General features: G+C 63.0%; 4 non-coding genes and 1 pseudogene across 4 annotated transcripts; all 5 read right to left on the reverse strand.

The window, feature by feature from the left end:
• Positions 1–814: 814 nt before the first annotated feature.
• Positions 815–933, reverse strand: LOC142864702 (5S ribosomal RNA). The gene has a single exon (XR_012915050.1). It is a non-coding gene; the product is annotated as a 5S ribosomal RNA (ribosomal RNA).
• Positions 934–4,753: 3,820 nt separating this feature from the next.
• On the reverse strand, positions 4,754–4,872 carry LOC142864401 (5S ribosomal RNA). The gene has a single exon (XR_012914959.1). It is a non-coding gene; the product is annotated as a 5S ribosomal RNA (ribosomal RNA).
• Positions 4,873–8,667: 3,795 nt separating this feature from the next.
• Positions 8,668–8,786, reverse strand: LOC142864703 (5S ribosomal RNA). The gene has a single exon (XR_012915051.1). It is a non-coding gene; the product is annotated as a 5S ribosomal RNA (ribosomal RNA).
• A 3,791-nt stretch (positions 8,787–12,577) lies between these two features.
• On the reverse strand, positions 12,578–12,696 carry LOC142864704 (5S ribosomal RNA). The gene has a single exon (XR_012915052.1). It is a non-coding gene; the product is annotated as a 5S ribosomal RNA (ribosomal RNA).
• Positions 12,697–16,493: 3,797 nt separating this feature from the next.
• LOC142864453 (uncharacterized) lies at positions 16,494–16,612 on the reverse strand (annotated as a pseudogene).
• Positions 16,613–17,027: the final 415 nt, after the last annotated feature.

The raw sequence follows: 17,027 nt of genomic DNA on the forward strand, positions 1-17,027 counted from the left end.
GAGCGAGACCCCGTCTCTACTAAAAATAGAAAGAAATTAATTGGCCAACTAATATATATAGAAAAACACAGCCGGGCGTGGTGGTGCATGCCTGTAGTCCCAACTACTCGGGAGGCTGAGGCAGCAGGATTGCTTGAGCCCGGAGATTGAGGTTGCTGTGAGCTAGGCTGACGCCATGGCACTCACTCTAGCCTGGGCAGCAAAACGAGACTCTGTCTCAAAAAAAAAAAAAAAAAAAAGAACACAGGGGGGAGGGGGGCACGGGCAACACATGTCACCTGCATACTTGTACTCCCATCATCTGCTTGAAAAGAGAGAGAAAAGAAAATGCAATCCTAGAGGTAAGAGACACTTTTTAAAAATAATGAATCCGAAGAGAAAAGTAAAAGGAGGCCTGTGGAGCAGGTCTGGGTGTGACTCCGGATCCCCCAACATCAGGTGCCACCACCAAAGATTCCTGCGTGTAGCCCATAGAACCCCAAAAGCAACGGGACGAGTTCTGGTCACATACTCCCTCAAAATGACATCCTGGCCTTCTTCTGGAACTCCCTCCCCTCTCAGACTCTCAAGGTTTCCTCCAGCGTGTCGGTTCCCACAGAGCAGACCTTTGGTCTGAGACCTGACAGTCCAGATGCCACGCATGCTGCCGCGTGGCGGCGGTGTCGCGGCTTGGGACAAGAGGAGGCCCCACGGTGCGGGCTGGGGCGCCAGGCACCGCGCGGGCGCTGAGGGTGGGGGTGACCCCCACCCCGGGCCGCCGCCGCGCTCCCAGAAAGGGGACAGAACAAGAGGCAAAAAAAAAAAAAAAAGCGGCAGCCTGTGGCACCCGGTATTCCCAGGCGGTCTCCCATCCAAGTACTAACCAGGCCCGACCCTGCTTAGCTTCCGAGACCAGACGAGATCGGGGGCGTTCAGGGTGGTGTGGCCCTAGACGGCGGCGGAGGACGCCCCTGCCCCGCTCGAGAAGCCGAGCCTCTCTGGGCTTCCCCGCCGCCGCCTCCTCCCGCCCCAGGCCCCGCCTCCCGCCCCAGGCCCCGCGCCGGGCCGGGCCGGTTGAGTTCGCCGGCCGGGTCCCGCGGGCTCCCAGGGACGGGGGTGATGGGCGGGGCGGGGCGGGGTGGGGGGCTGTCTCTCTCTACACACACACACACACACACACACTCACACTCACTCACACTCACACAAGATGCGCCTCCACGGCTGGACTCGCCAAGGTGGAGCCCTCCCAGCCCCCCTCGTCTCCTCGCCCGGCCTCCTTCACCTACCCGCTGCCCACCCCCAGCGCGTCGCTGCCGCTGACTGCGCACGCGCGGGACGCTCGCCCTTTGACCCCAGCCAGGGGCCGCCCTCCCCCACAACCCCTTTCAGCTGCGCCCCCCCCTCGCCCTGTGGGTGGGCTGCCGCCTATTCCCCCGGGCCAGGGCTGGGGCACAGCCAGTGTACGGGGCGTCTCTCTCTGGGGATGTGTCCCATGGGTGGGGTGGGGTGGCGTGGTTTGGGGGGCGCTGAAGAAATCAGTCCCCTCCATCTCCTACCTCTGGAAAACGCCCAAGCCCGTGGAGAACTGCCGGCACCGCTTCGTGGGGGCCGGGACCCTCCTCCGTGTCCTCCTGTGGCCCAGTCCAAGGGGCCTGGGCCTGGCCGGGGCTGCATTGGACCCCGACCACCCTGGCGTGTGGACTCGCTAAAAATCGGCCATTAGATATTGGATTCCAGCTTCCTGGAGGTCATTTCACTAATGAGTGCACCGGAAAGAGTTTCCTAATCCATCTGTGAGGGTGGCAACTGAAAGAGAATTTTAAAGCTGACAGAATAGGCTTGGGAAGGCATAGGAGATTTCCACACCCAGCAAGGAAGACTTTCCCGAAATGGAAGAAAGAAACGAGCAAACAGAGACACCGGTAGCCCGCCCGGAAAAGAGTCTGCCCCTGAGAGAAAGCACCCTGACCAGGTTCACCCGTGGGTGGGTGGGTGGCGAGCTAGCGGCATTCAGAAGAGCGAGGCCCGCAGTCTGTGCGGAAGACACCTGCGCTCGGGTGTGTGTGGCGGCGCGATTCACAAGCAGCTCTAGACGTTAAACCAAGGAGAAGCCAGGGAGTTCCCAACGCCCCAGGTGTCCTCAGCCCACGACTGGCTGCTGTGGGAATGCGAAGCCCGGCTCCTTGTCTCAGAGCGGGGTTCCCAGGAGGATCAGGCTGAAGCTGGGACTTGGCCTCAAAGTGTCCCCTCGCATGGCCACCCCCTTCCCCTTCCTGCTCCTCTACTCCTGGTGCCCCTCCATCCAGGGGCCAGACCTTAAAGAGTCACCGCAAGAGAATCCTGGTCCCAAAGGAGCCTTCTGGGGGACCGGTGCTGACAGAGGTTGTGGGCATGGCCCGCTGGGGCTCTGCCCGACCCAGGGCTGAGAGATGCCACCTCCCAGCTCTGGGTCCCTGCAGGAAGTGTTGGCAAGCACAGGGCCGGTCCTCCAAAGGCCCAGGTGCAGGGAGCCCAGGCCAAGCAGCCTGTGGAAGAAGCCACTTGCCGTGCCACCCCGGGAACAGGACTGCAGGCCCCGGCCCTTCCCACCTCCTCCTCCTCCTCCTCCTCCTCCTCCCCCCCGCCTCCCACCTCACAGGGCACAGGGCTCAGAGACACCTCAGACTCTTGCTACCCAAAGTGCAAAGGGCATCAGTTGCTCCTCCAACCCCCCCGCCCAGCAGACCACGTTGTCCAGCCAGCCCCCGGGCCTCCCTGGGGTGCCCAGCACAAAAGTGCAGACACCCACCGGACCCTCAATCTCAGTTTTCGGATGTTTTTGCCACTCTAAGGACCCGCAGGCCAGCTGGGCCTTCGGGCAGGACAGAGAGCCCCGGAATCCGACGTGGAGAGCTGCGTGTACGTCCCCATCAGGAGGCGGTCCCCACCTCCGCGGCTCTCCCCTTGCGGGGAGCGGCAGCCCAGCCGGCAGCCGCAGGGCCTCAGGGAAGACACCAGGCTGGGCCCCCGCGGCACAGCGGGGGCACGTCCCCCGCACTCACGCGACTTAGGGACGGCTGCTGGAGACTGCTGCGGCCACCCTGCTGCCGGGTTTCTGGAGGGCTTCCTGGAAGCAGCGTCCACACCAAGCCCTTGGAAGGCCCGGGCGACGGAGGAGCCGGTCAGGCAGGGGCCGAGGACGGTGAGAGGCCGGGCGGGAAGGAGCGTGTCAGGCAGGGGCAGAGGACGGTGACCGGCCGGGCGGGGAGGAGCCGGTCAGGCGGGGGCCCAGGACAGTGACGGGCCTGGCCGGGGAGGAGTGCGTCAGGCAGGGGCAGAGGAGACGGGCTGGGTAAGGGTTAGGGTGACAGTTAGGGCACAATTCACAATCGCAAAGACGTGGAAGCGACCCGAGTGCCCCTCCATCCAGGAGTGCATCAATAAAATGTGGCGCGTGGACACCACGGAGTGCCATTCGGCTGTGAGGAGCAGCGGTGAGAGGGCGCCTCTCGTGTTCTCCTGGCCAGAGCTGGAACCCGTTCCAGTAAGCCAAGTATCCCAAGAATGGACACACGAGCACCACGTGAGCGCGCTCACCAGCAAATTGGTACGAACGGATGGACACCTAAGTGGACAGAGAGGAATCACCTTCATCGGGTGGGTGTCGGGCGGGTGGGGGGAGGGGAGGGGCATACACATCCATTAGGCATGGGGTGGGTGCGCACCGACTGGGGGATGGGCGCGCACCGACTGGGGGATGGGCGCACTTGAAGCTCTGACCCGAGGGGGGAGGCTTGGAGAGGGCAAGGCACCCGACCTTAACATTGGTACCCCCACAATACGCTGGAACAACATGAGAGGTATATGAATAAGAACACAGGGGGGGCCGGGCGCGGTGGCTCACGCCTGTAATCCTAGCTCTCTGGGAGGCCGAGGCGGGCGGATTGCTCCAGGTCAGGAGTTCGAAACCAGCCTGAGCAAGAGCGAGACCCCGTCTCTACTAAAAATAGAAAGAAATTAATTGGCCAACTAATATATATAGAAAAACACAGCCGGGCGTGGTGGTGCATGCCTGTAGTCCCAACTACTCGGGAGGCTGAGGCAGCAGGATTGCTTGAGCCCGGAGATTGAGGTTGCTGTGAGCTAGGCTGACGCCATGGCACTCACTCTAGCCTGGGCAGCAAAACGAGACTCTGTCTCAAAAAAAAAAAAAAAAAAAAAAGAACACAGGGGGGAGGGGGGCACGGGCAACACATGTCACCTGCATACTTGTACTCCCATCATCTGCTTGAAAAGAGAGAGAAAAGAAAATGCAATCCTAGAGGTAAGAGACACTTTTTAAAAATAATGAATCCGAAGAGAAAAGTAAAAGGAGGCCTGTGGAGCAGGTCTGGGTGTGACTCCGGATCCCCCAACATCAGGTGCCACCACCAAAGATTCCTGCGTGTAGCCCATAGAACCCCAAAAGCAACGGGACGAGTTCTGGTCACATACTCCCTCAAAATGACATCCTGGCCTTCTTCTGGAACTCCCTCCCCTCTCAGACTCTCAAGGTTTCCTCCAGCGTGTCGGTTCCCACAGAGCAGACCTTCGGTCTGAGACCTGACAGTCGAGATGCCACGCATGCTGCCGCGTGGCAGCGGTGTCGCGGCTTGGGACAAGAGGAGGCCCCACGGTGCGGGCTGGGGCGCCAGGCACCGCGCGGGCGCTGAGGGTGGGGGTGACCCCCACCCCGGGCCGCCGCCGCGCTCCCAGAAAGGGGACAGAACAAGAGGCAAAAAAAAAAAAAAGCAGCAGCCTGTGGCACCCGGTATTCCCAGGCGGTCTCCCATCCAAGTACTAACCAGGCCCGACCCTGCTTAGCTTCCGAGACCAGACGAGATCGGGGGCGTTCAGGGTGGTGTCGCCCTAGACGGCGGCGGAGGGCGCCCCTGCCCCGCTCGAGAAGCCGAGCCTCTCTGGGCTTCCCCGCCGCCGCCTCCCGCCCCAGGCCCCGGGCCGGTTGAGTTCGCCGGCCGGGTCCCGCGGGCTCCCAGGGATGGGGGTGATGGGCGGGGCTGGGCGGGGCGGGGCGGGGCGGGGTGGGGGGCTGTCTCTCTATACACACACACACACACTCACACTCACTCACACTCACACAAGATGCGCCTCCACGGCTGGACTCGCCAAGGTGGAGCCCTCCCAGCCCCCCTCGTCTCCTCGCCCGGCCTCCTTCACCTACCCGCTGCCCACCCCCAGCGCGTCGCTGCCGCTGACTGCGCACGCGCGGGACGCTCGCCCTTTGACCCCAGCCAGGGGCCGCCCTCCCCCACAACCCCTTTCAGCTGCGCCCCCCCCCCGCCCCGTGGGTGGGCTGCCGCCTATTCCCCCGGGCCAGGGCTGGGGCACAGCCAGTGTACGGGGCGTCTCTCTCTGGGGATGTGTCCCATGGGTGGGGTGGGGTGGCGTGGTTTGGGGGGCGCTGAAGAAATCAGTCCCCTCCATCTCCTACCTCTGGAAAACGCCCAAGCCCGTGGAGAACTGCCGGCACCGCTTCGTGGGGGCCGGGACCCTCCTCCGTGTCCTCCTGTGGCCCAGTCCAAGGGGCCTGGGCCTGGCCGGGGCTGCATTGGACCCCGACCACCCTGGCGTGTGGACTCGCTAAAAATCGGCCATTAGATATTGGATTCCAGCTTCCTGGAGGTCATTTCACTAATGAGTGCACCGGAAAGAGTTTCCTAATCCATCTGTGAGGGTGGCAACTGAAAGAGAATTTTAAAGCTGACAGAATAGGCTTGGGAAGGCATAGGAGATTTCCACACCCAGCAAGGAAGACTTTCCCGAAATGGAAGAAAGAAACGAGCAAACAGAGACACCGGTAGCCCGCCCGGAAAAGAGTCTGCCCCTGAGAGAAAGCACCCTGACCAGGTTCACCCGTGGGTGGGTGGGTGGCGAGCTAGCGGCATTCAGAAGAGCGAGGCCCGCAGTCTGTGCGGAAGACACCTGCGCTCGGGTGTGTGTGGCGGCGCGATTCACAAGCAGCTCTAGACGTTAAACCAAGGAGAAGCCAGGGAGTTCCCAACGCCCCAGGTGTCCTCAGCCCACGACTGGCTGCTGTGGGAATGCGAAGCCCGGCTCCTTGTCTCAGAGCGGGGTTCCCAGGAGGATCAGGCTGAAGCTGGGACTCGGCCTCAAAGTGTCCCCTCGCATGGCCACCCCCTTCCCCTTCCTGCTCCTCTACTCCTGGTGCCCCTCCATCCAGGGGCCAGACCTTAAAGAGTCACCGCAAGAGAATCCTGGTCCCAAAGGAGCCTTCTGGGGGACCGGTGCTGACAGAGGTTGTGGGCATGGCCCGCTGGGGCTCTGCCCGACCCAGGGCTGAGAGATGCCACCTCCCAGCTCTGGGTCCCTGCAGGAAGTGTTGGCAAGCACAGGGCCGGTCCTCCAAAGGCCCAGGTGCAGGGAGCCCAGGCCAAGCAGCCTGTGGAAGAAGCCACTTGCCGTGCCACCCCGGGAACAGGACTGCAGGCCCCGGCCCTTCCCACCTCCTCCTCCTCCTCCTCCTCCTCCTCCCCCCTGCCTCCCCCCTCACAGGGCACAGGGCTCAGAGACACCTCAGACTCTTGCTACCCAAAGTGCAAAGGGCATCAGTTGCTCCTCCAACCCCCCCGCCCAGCAGACCACGTTGTCCAGCCAGCCCCCGGGCCTCCCTGGGGTGCCCAGCACAAAAGTGCAGACACCCACCGGACCCTCAATCTCAGTTTTCGGATGTTTTTGCCACTCTAAGGACCCGCAGGCCAGCTGGGCCTTCGGGCAGGACAGAGAGCCCCGGAATCCGACGTGGAGAGCTGCGTGTACGTCCCCATCAGGAGGCGGTCCCCACCTCCGCGGCTCTCCCCTTGCGGGGAGCGGCAGCCCAGCCGGCAGCCGCAGGGCCTCAGGGAAGACACCAGGCTGGGCCCCCGCGGCACAGCGGGGGCACGTCCCCCGCACTCACGCGACTTAGGGACGGCTGCTGGAGACTGCTGCGGCCACCCTGCTGCCGGGTTTCTGGAGGGCTTCCTGGAAGCAGCGTCCACACCAAGCCCTTGGAAGGCCCGGGCGACGGAGGAGCCGGTCAGGCAGGGGCCGAGGACGGTGAGAGGCCGGGCGGGAAGGAGCGTGTCAGGCAGGGGCAGAGGACGGTGACCGGCCGGGCGGGGAGGAGCCGGTCAGGCGGGGGCCCAGGACAGTGACGGGCCTGGCCGGGGAGGAGTGCGTCAGGCAGGGGCAGAGGAGACGGGCTGGGTAAGGGTTAGGGTTACAGTTAGGGCACAATTCACAATCGCAAAGACGTGGAAGCGACCCGAGTGCCCATCCATCCAGGAGTGCATCAATAAAATGTGGCGCGTGGACACCACGGAGTGCCATTCCGCTGTGAGGAGCAGCCGTGAGAGGGCGCCTCTCGTGTTCTCCTGGCCAGAGCTGGAACCCGTTCCAGTAAGCCAAGTATCCCAAGAATGGACACACGAGCACCACGTGAGCGCGCTCACCGGCAAATTGGTACGAACGGATGGACGCCTAAGTGGACAGAGAGGAATCACCTTCATCGGGTGGGTGTCGGGCGGGTGGGGGGAGGGGAGGGGCATACACATCCATTAGGCATGGGGTGGGTGCGCACCGACTGGGGGATGGGCGCGCACCGACTGGGGGATGGGCGCACTTGAAGCTCTGACCCGAGGGGGGAGGCTTGGAGAGGGCAAGGCACCCGACCTTAACATTGGTACCCCCACAATACGCTGGAACAACATGAGAGGTATATGAATAAGAACACAGGGGGGGCCGGGCGCGGTGGCTCACGCCTGTAATCCTAGCTCTCTGGGAGGCCGAGGCGGGCGGATTGCTCCAGGTCAGGAGTTCGAAACCAGCCTGAGCAAGAGCGAGACCCCGTCTCTACTAAAAATAGAAAGAAATTAATTGGCCAACTAATATATATAGAAAAACACAGCCGGGCGTGGTGGTGCATGCCTGTAGTCCCAACTACTCGGGAGGCTGAGGCAGCAGGATTGCTTGAGCCCGGAGATTGAGGTTGCTGTGAGCTAGGCTGACGCCATGGCACTCACTCTAGCCTGGGCAGCAAAACGAGACTCTGTCTCAAAAAAAAAAAAAAAAAAAAGAACACAGGGGGGAGGGGGGCACGGGCAACACATGTCACCTGCATACTTGTACTCCCATCATCTGCTTGAAAAGAGAGAGAAAAGAAAATGCAATCCTAGAGGTAAGAGACACTTTTTAAAAATAATGAATCCGAAGAGAAAAGTAAAAGGAGGCCTGTGGAGCAGGTCTGGGTGTGACTCCGGATCCCCCAACATCAGGTGCCACCACCAAAGATTCCTGCGTGTAGCCCATAGAACCCCAAAAGCAACGGGACGAGTTCTGGTCACATACTCCCTCAAAATGACATCCTGGCCTTCTTCTGGAACTCCCTCCCCTCTCAGACTCTCAAGGTTTCCTCCAGCGTGTCGGTTCCCACAGAGCAGACCTTTGGTCTGAGACCTGACAGTCCAGATGCCACGCATGCTGCCGCGTGGCGGCGGTGTCGCGGCTTGGGACAAGAGGAGGCCCCACGGTGCGGGCTGGGGCGCCAGGCACCGCGCGGGCGCTGAGGGTGGGGGTGACCCCCACCCCGGGCCGCCGCCGCGCTCCCAGAAAGGGGACAGAACAAGAGGCAAAAAAAAAAAAAAAAGCGGCAGCCTGTGGCACCCGGTATTCCCAGGCGGTCTCCCATCCAAGTACTAACCAGGCCCGACCCTGCTTAGCTTCCGAGACCAGACGAGATCGGGGGCGTTCAGGGTGGTGTGGCCCTAGACGGCGGCGGAGGACGCCCCTGCCCCGCTCGAGAAGCCGAGCCTCTCTGGGCTTCCCCGCCGCCGCCGCCGCCTCCCGCCCCAGGCCCCGCCTCCCGCCCCAGGCCCCGCGCCAGGCCGGGCCGGTTGAGTTCGCCGGCCGGGTCCCGCGGGCTCCCAGGGACGGGGGTGATGGGCGGGGCGGGGCGGGGCGGGGGGCTGTCTCTCTATACACACACACACACACTCACACTCACTCACACTCACACAAGATGCGCCTCCACGGCTGGACTCGCCAAGGTGGAGCCCTCCCAGCCCCCCTCGTCTCCTCGCCCGGCCTCCTTCACCTACCCGCTGCCCACCCCCAGCGCGTCGCTGCCTGCCGCTGACTGCGCACGCGCGGGACGCTCGCCCTTTGACCCCAGCCAGGGGCCGCCCTCCCCCACAACCCCTTTCAGCTGCGCCCCCCCCCCTCGCCCTGTGGGTGGGCTGCCGCCTATTCCCCCGGGCCAGGGCTGGGGCACAGCCAGTGTATGGGGCGTCTCTCTCTGGGGATGTGTCCCATGGGTGGGGTGGGGTGGCGTGGTTTGGGGGGCGCTGAAGAAATCAGTCCCCTCCATCTCCTACCTCTGGAAAACGCCCAAGCCCGTGGAGAACTGCCGGCACCGCTTCGTGGGGGCCGGGACCCTCCTCCGTGTCCTCCTGTGGCCCAGTCCAAGGGGCCTGGGCCTGGCCGGGGCTGCATTGGACCCCGACCACCCTGGCGTGTGGACTCGCTAAAAATCGGCCATTAGATATTGGATTCCAGCTTCCTGGAGGTCATTTCACTAATGAGTGCACCGGAAAGAGTTTCCTAATCCATCTGTGAGGGTGGCAACTGAAAGAGAATTTGAAAGCTGACAGAATAGGCGAGGGAAGGCATAGGAGATTTCCACACCCAGCAAGGAAGACTTTCCCGAAATGGAAGAAAGAAACGAGCAAACAGAGACACCGGTAGCCCGCCCGGAAAAGAGTCTGCCCCTGAGAGAAAGCACCCTGACCAGGTTCACCCGTGGGTGGGTGGCGAGCTAGCGGCGTTCAGAAGAGCCAGGCCCGCAGTCTGTGCGGAAGACACCTGCGCTCGGGTGTGTGTGGCGGCGCGATTCACAAGCAGCTCTAGACGTTAAACCAAGGAGAAGCCAGGGAGTTCCCAACGCCCCAGGTGTCCTCAGCCCACGACTGGCTGCTGTGGGAATGCGAAGCCCGGCTCCTTGTCTCAGAGCGGGGTTCCCAGGAGGATCAGGCTGAAGCTGGGACTCGGCCTCAAAGTGTCCCCTCGCATGGCCACCCCCTTCCCCTTCCTGCTCCTCTACTCCTGGTGCCCCTCCATCCAGGGGCCAGACCTTAAAGAGTCACCGCAAGAGAATCCTGGTCCCAAAGGAGCCTTCTGGGGGACCGGTGCTGAGAGAGGTTGTGGGCATGGCCCGCTGGGGCTCTGCCCGACCCAGGGCTGAGAGATGCCACCTCCCAGCTCTGGGTCCCTGCAGGAAGTGTTGGCAAGCACAGGGCCGGTCCTCCAAAGGCCCAGGTGCAGGGAGCCCAGGCCAAGCAGCCTGTGGAAGAAGCCACTTGCCGTGCCACCCCGGGAACAGGACTGCAGGCCCCGGCCCTTCCCACCTCCTCCTCCTCCTCCTCCTCCTCCCCCCCCGCCCCCCCCCACAGGGCACAGGGCTCAGAGACACCTCAGACTCTTGCTACCCAAAGTGCAAAGGGCATCAGTTGCTCCTCCAACCCCCCCGCCCAGCAGACCACGTTGTCCAGCCAGCCCCCGGGCCTCCCTGGGGTGCCCAGCACAAAAGTGCAGACACCCACCGGACCCTCAATCTCAGTTTTCGGATGTTTTTGCCACTCTAAGGACCCGCAGGCCAGCTGGGCCTTCGGGCAGGACAGAGAGCCCCGGAATCCGACGTGGAGAGCTGCGTGTACGTCCCCATCAGGAGGCGGTCCCCACCTCCGCGGCTCTCCCCTTGCGGGGAGCGGCAGCCCAGCCGGCAGCCGCAGGGCCTCAGGGAAGACACCAGGCTGGGCCCCCGCGGCACAGCGGGGGCACGTCCCCCGCACTCACGCGACTTAGGGACGGCTGCTGGAGACTGCTGCGGCCACCCTGCTGCCGGGTTTCTGGAGGGCTTCCTGGAAGCAGCGTCCACACCAAGCCCTTGGAAGGCCCGGGCGACGGAGGAGCCGGTCAGGCAGGGGCCGAGGACGGTGAGAGGCCGGGCGGGAAGGAGCGTGTCAGGCAGGGGCAGAGGACGGTGACCGGCCGGGCGGGGAGGAGCCGGTCAGGCGGGGGCCCAGGACAGTGACGGGCCTGGCCGGGGAGGAGTGCGTCAGGCAGGGGCAGAGGAGACGGGCTGGGTAAGGGTTAGGGTTACAGTTAGGGCACAATTCACAATCGCAAAGACGTGGAAGCGACCCGAGTGCCCATCCATCCAGGAGTGCATCAATAAAATGTGGCGCGTGGACACCACGGAGTGCCATTCGGCTGTGAGGAGCAGCCGTGAGAGGGCGCCTCTCGTGTTCTCCTGGCCAGAGCTGGAACCCGTTCCAGTAAGCCAAGTATCCCAAGAATGGACACACGAGCACCACGTGAGCGCGCTCACCGGCAAATTGGTACGAACGGATGGACGCCTAAGTGGACAGAGAGGAATCACCTTCATCGGGTGGGTGTCGGGCGGGTGGGGGGAGGGGAGGGGCATACACATCCATTAGGCATGGGGTGGGTGCGCACCGACTGGGGGATGGGCGCACTTGAAGCTCTGACCCGAGGGGGGAGGCTTGGAGAGGGCAAGGCACCCGACCTTAACATTGGTACCCCCACAATACGCTGGAACAACATGAGAGGTATATGAATAAGAACACAGGGGGGGCCGGGCGCGGTGGCTCACGCCTGTAATCCTAGCTCTCTGGGAGGCCGAGGCGGGCGGATTGCTCCAGGTCAGGAGTTCGAAACCAGCCTGAGCAAGAGCGAGACCCCGTCTCTACTAAAAATAGAAAGAAATTAATTGGCCAACTAATATATATAGAAAAACACAGCCGGGCGTGGTGGTGCATGCCTGTAGTCCCAACTACTCGGGAGGCTGAGGCAGCAGGATTGCTTGAGCCCGGAGATTGAGGTTGCTGTGAGCTAGGCTGACGCCATGGCACTCACTCTAGCCTGGGCAGCAAAACGAGACTCTGTCTCAAAAAAAAAAAAAAAAAAAAGAACACAGGGGGGAGGGGGGCACGGGCAACACATGTCACCTGCATACTTGTACTCCCATCATCTGCTTGAAAAGAGAGAGAAAAGAAAATGCAATCCTAGAGGTAAGAGACACTTTTTAAAAATAATGAATCCGAAGAGAAAAGTAAAAGGAGGCCTGTGGAGCAGGTCTGGGTGTGACTCCGGATCCCCCAACATCAGGTGCCACCACCAAAGATTCCTGCGTGTAGCCCATAGAACCCCAAAAGCAACGGGACGAGTTCTGGTCACATACTCCCTCAAAATGACATCCTGGCCTTCTTCTGGAACTCCCTCCCCTCTCAGACTCTCAAGGTTTCCTCCAGCGTGTCGGTTCCCACAGAGCAGACCTTTGGTCTGAGACCTGACAGTCCAGATGCCACGCATGCTGCCGCGTGGCGGCGGTGTCGCGGCTTGGGACAAGAGGAGGCCCCACGGTGCGGGCTGGGGCGCCAGGCACCGCGCGGGCGCTGAGGGTGGGGGTGACCCCCACCCCGGGCCGCCGCCGCGCTCCCAGAAAGGGGACAGAACAAGAGGCAAAAAAAAAAAAAAAAGCGGCAGCCTGTGGCACCCGGTATTCCCAGGCGGTCTCCCATCCAAGTACTAACCAGGCCCGACCCTGCTTAGCTTCCGAGACCAGACGAGATCGGGGGCGTTCAGGGTGGTGTGGCCCTAGACGGCGGCGGAGGACGCCCCTGCCCCGCTCGAGAAGCCGAGCCTCTCTGGGCTTCCCCGCCGCCGCCTCCTCCCGCCCCAGGCCCCGCCTCCCGCCCCAGGCCCCGCGCCGGGCCGGGCCGGTTGAGTTCGCCGGCCGGGTCCCGCGGGCTCCCAGGGACGGGGGTGATGGGCGGGGCGGGGCGGGGTGGGGGGCTGTCTCTCTCTACACACACACACACACACACACACTCACACTCACTCACACTCACACAAGATGCGCCTCCACGGCTGGACTCGCCAAGGTGGAACCCTCCCAGCCCCCCTCGTCTCCTCGCCCGGCCTCCTTCACCTACCCGCTGCCCACCCCCAGCGCGTCGCTGCCGCTGACTGCGCACGCGCGGGACGCTCGCCCTTTGACCCCAGCCAGGGGCCGCCCTCCCCCACAACCCCTTTCAGCTGCGCCCCCCCCTCGCCCTGTGGGTGGGCTGCCGCCTATTCCCCCGGGCCAGGGCTGGGGCACAGCCAGTGTACGGGGCGTCTCTCTCTGGGGATGTGTCCCATGGGTGGGGTGGGGTGGCGTGGTTTGGGGGGCGCTGAAGAAATCAGTCCCCTCCATCTCCTACCTCTGGAAAACGCCCAAGCCCGTGGAGAACTGCCGGCACCGCTTCGTGGGGGCCGGGACCCTCCTCCGTGTCCTCCTGTGGCCCAGTCCAAGGGGCCTGGGCCTGGCCGGGGCTGCATTGGACCCCGACCACCCTGGCGTGTGGACTCGCTAAAAATCGGCCATTAGATATTGGATTCCAGCTTCCTGGAGGTCATTTCACTAATGAGTGCACCGGAAAGAGTTTCCTAATCCATCTGTGAGGGTGGCAACTGAAAGAGAATTTTAAAGCTGACAGAATAGGCTTGGGAAGGCATAGGAGATTTCCACACCCAGCAAGGAAGACTTTCCCGAAATGGAAGAAAGAAACGAGCAAACAGAGACACCGGTAGCCCGCCCGGAAAAGAGTCTGCCCCTGAGAGAAAGCACCCTGACCAGGTTCACCCGTGGGTGGGTGGGTGGCGAGCTAGCGGCATTCAGAAGAGCGAGGCCCGCAGTCTGTGCGGAAGACACCTGCGCTCGGGTGTGTGTGGCGGCGCGATTCACAAGCAGCTCTAGACGTTAAACCAAGGAGAAGCCAGGGAGTTCCCAACGCCCCAGGTGTCCTCAGCCCACGACTGGCTGCTGTGGGAATGCGAAGCCCGGCTCCTTGTCTCAGAGCGGGGTTCCCAGGAGGATCAGGCTGAAGCTGGGACTTGGCCTCAAAGTGTCCCCTCGCATGGCCACCCCCTTCCCCTTCCTGCTCCTCTACTCCTGGTGCCCCTCCATCCAGGGGCCAGACCTTAAAGAGTCACCGCAAGAGAATCCTGGTCCCAAAGGAGCCTTCTGGGGGACCGGTGCTGACAGAGGTTGTGGGCATGGCCCGCTGGGGCTCTGCCCGACCCAGGGCTGAGAGATGCCACCTCCCAGCTCTGGGTCCCTGCAGGAAGTGTTGGCAAGCACAGGGCCGGTCCTCCAAAGGCCCAGGTGCAGGGAGCCCAGGCCAAGCAGCCTGTGGAAGAAGCCACTTGCCGTGCCACCCCGGGAACAGGACTGCAGGCCCCGGCCCTTCCCACCTCCTCCTCCTCCTCCTCCTCCTCCTCCCCCCCGCCTCCCCCCTCACAGGGCACAGGGCTCAGAGACACCTCAGACTCTTGCTACCCAAAGTGCAAAGGGCATCAGTTGCTCCTCCAACCCCCCCGCCCAGCAGACCACGTTGTCCAGCCAGCCCCCGGGCCTCCCTGGGGTGCCCAGCACAAAAGTGCAGACACCCACCGGACCCTCAATCTCAGTTTTCGGATGTTTTTGCCACTCTAAGGACCCGCAGGCCAGCTGGGCCTTCGGGCAGGACAGAGAGCCCCGGAATCCGACGTGGAGAGCTGCGTGTACGTCCCCATCAGGAGGCGGTCCCCACCTCCGCGGCTCTCCCCTTGCGGGGAGCGGCAGCCCAGCCGGCAGCCGCAGGGCCTCAGGGAAGACACCAGGCTGGGCCCCCGCGGCACAGCGGGGGCACGTCCCCCGCACTCACGCGACTTAGGGACGGCTGCTGGAGACTGCTGCGGCCACCCTGCTGCCGGGTTTCTGGAGGGCTTCCTGGAAGCAGCGTCCACACCAAGCCCTTGGAAGGCCCGGGCGACGGAGGAGCCGGTCAGGCAGGGGCCGAGGACGGTGAGAGGCCGGGCGGGAAGGAGCGTGTCAGGCAGGGGCAGAGGACGGTGACCGGCCGGGCGGGGAGGAGCCGGTCAGGCGGGGGCCCAGGACAGTGACGGGCCTGGCCGGGGAGGAGTGCGTCAGGCAGGGGCAGAGGAGACGGGCTGGGTAAGGGTTAGGGTTACAGTTAGGGCACAATTCACAATCGCAAAGACGTGGAAGCGACCCGAGTGCCCATCCATCCAGGAGTGCATCAATAAAATGTGGCGCGTGGACACCACGGAGTGCCATTCGGCTGTGAGGAGCAGCCGTGAGAGGGCGCCTCTCGTGTTCTCCTGGCCAGAGCTGGAACCCGTTCCAGTAAGCCAAGTATCCCAAGAATGGACACACGAGCACCACGTGAGCGCGCTCACCGGCAAATTGGTACGAACGGATGGACGCCTAAGTGGACAGAGAGGAATCACCTTCATCGGGTGGGTGTCGGGCGGGTGGGGGGAGGGGAGGGGCATACACATCCATTAGGCATGGGGTGGGTGCGCACCGACTGGGGGATGGGCGCACTTGAAGCTCTGACCCGAGGGGGGAGGCTTGGAGAGGGCAAGGCACCCGACCTTAACATTGGTACCCCCACAATACGCTGGAACAACATGAGAGGTATATGAATAAGAACACAGGGGGGGCCGGGCGCGGTGGCTCACGCCTGTAATCCTAGCTCTCTGGGAGGCCGAGGCGGGCGGATTGCTCCAGGTCAGGAGTTCGAAACCAGCCTGAGCAAGAGCGAGACCCCGTCTCTACTAAAAATAGAAAGAAATTAATTGGCCAACTAATATATATAGAAAAACACAGCCGGGCGTGGTGGTGCATGCCTGTAGTCCCAACTACTCGGGAGGCTGAGGCAGCAGGATTGCTTGAGCCCGGAGATTGAGGTTGCTGTGAGCTAGGCTGACGCCATGGCACTCACTCTAGCCTGGGCAGCAAAACGAGACTCTGCCTCAAAAAAAAAAAAAAAAAAAGAACGCAGGGGGGAGGGGGGCACGGGCGTCACATGTCACCTGAATACTTGTACTCCCATCATCTGCTTGAAGAGAGAGAGAAAAGAAAATGCAATCCTAGAGGTAAGAGACACTTTTTAAAAATAATGAATCCGAAGAGAAAAGTAAAAGGAGGCCTGTGGAGCAGGTCTGGGTGTGACTCCGGATCCCCCAACATCAGGTGCCACCACCAAAGATTCCTGCGTGTAGCCCATAGAACCCCAAAAGCAACGGGACGAGTTCTGGTCACATACTCCCTCAAAATGACATCCTGGCCTTCTTCTGGAACTCCCTCCCCTCTCAGACTCTCAAGGTTTCCTCCAGCGTGTCGGTTCCCACAGAGCAGACCTTTGGTCTGAGACCTGACAGTCCAGATGCCACGCATGCTGCCGCGTGGCGGCGGTGTCGCGGCTTGGGACAAGAGGAGGCCCCACGGTGCGGGCTGGGGCGCCAGGCACCGCGCGGGCGCTGAGGGTGGGGGTGACCCCCACCCCGGGCCGCCGCCGCGCTCCCAGAAAGGGGACAGAACAAGAGGCAAAAAAAAAAAAAAAAGCAGCAGCCTGTGGCACCCGGTATTCCCAGGCGGTCTCCCATCCAAGTACTAACCGGGCCCGACCCTGCTTAGCTTCCCAGACCAGACGAGATCGGGGGCGTTCAGGGTGGTGTGGCCCTAGACGGCGGCGGAGGGCGCCCCTGCCCCGCTCAAGAAGCCGAGCCTCTCTGGGCTTCCCCGCCGCCGCCTCCCGCGCCGGGCCGGGCCGGTTGAGTTCGCCGGCCGGGTCCCGCGGGCTCCCAGGGACGGGGGTGATGGGCGGGGCGGGGCGGGGCGGGGCGGGGCGGGGCGGGGGGCTGTCTCTCTATACACACACACACACACTCACACTCACTCACACTCACACAAGATGCGCCTCCACGGCTGGACTCGCCAAGGTGGAGCCCTCCCAGCCCCCCTCGTCTCCTCGCCCGGCCTCCTTCACCTACCCGCTGCCCACCCCCAGCGCGTCGCTGCCTGCCGCTGACTGCGCACGCGCGGGACGCTCGCCCTTTGACCCCAGCCAGGGGCCGCCCTCCCCCACAACCCCTTTCAGCTG

Source organism: Microcebus murinus, chromosome 25, assembly GCF_040939455.1.
Source record: "Microcebus murinus isolate Inina chromosome 25, M.murinus_Inina_mat1.0, whole genome shotgun sequence".
Taxonomy (NCBI): Eukaryota; Metazoa; Chordata; class Mammalia; order Primates; family Cheirogaleidae; genus Microcebus; species Microcebus murinus.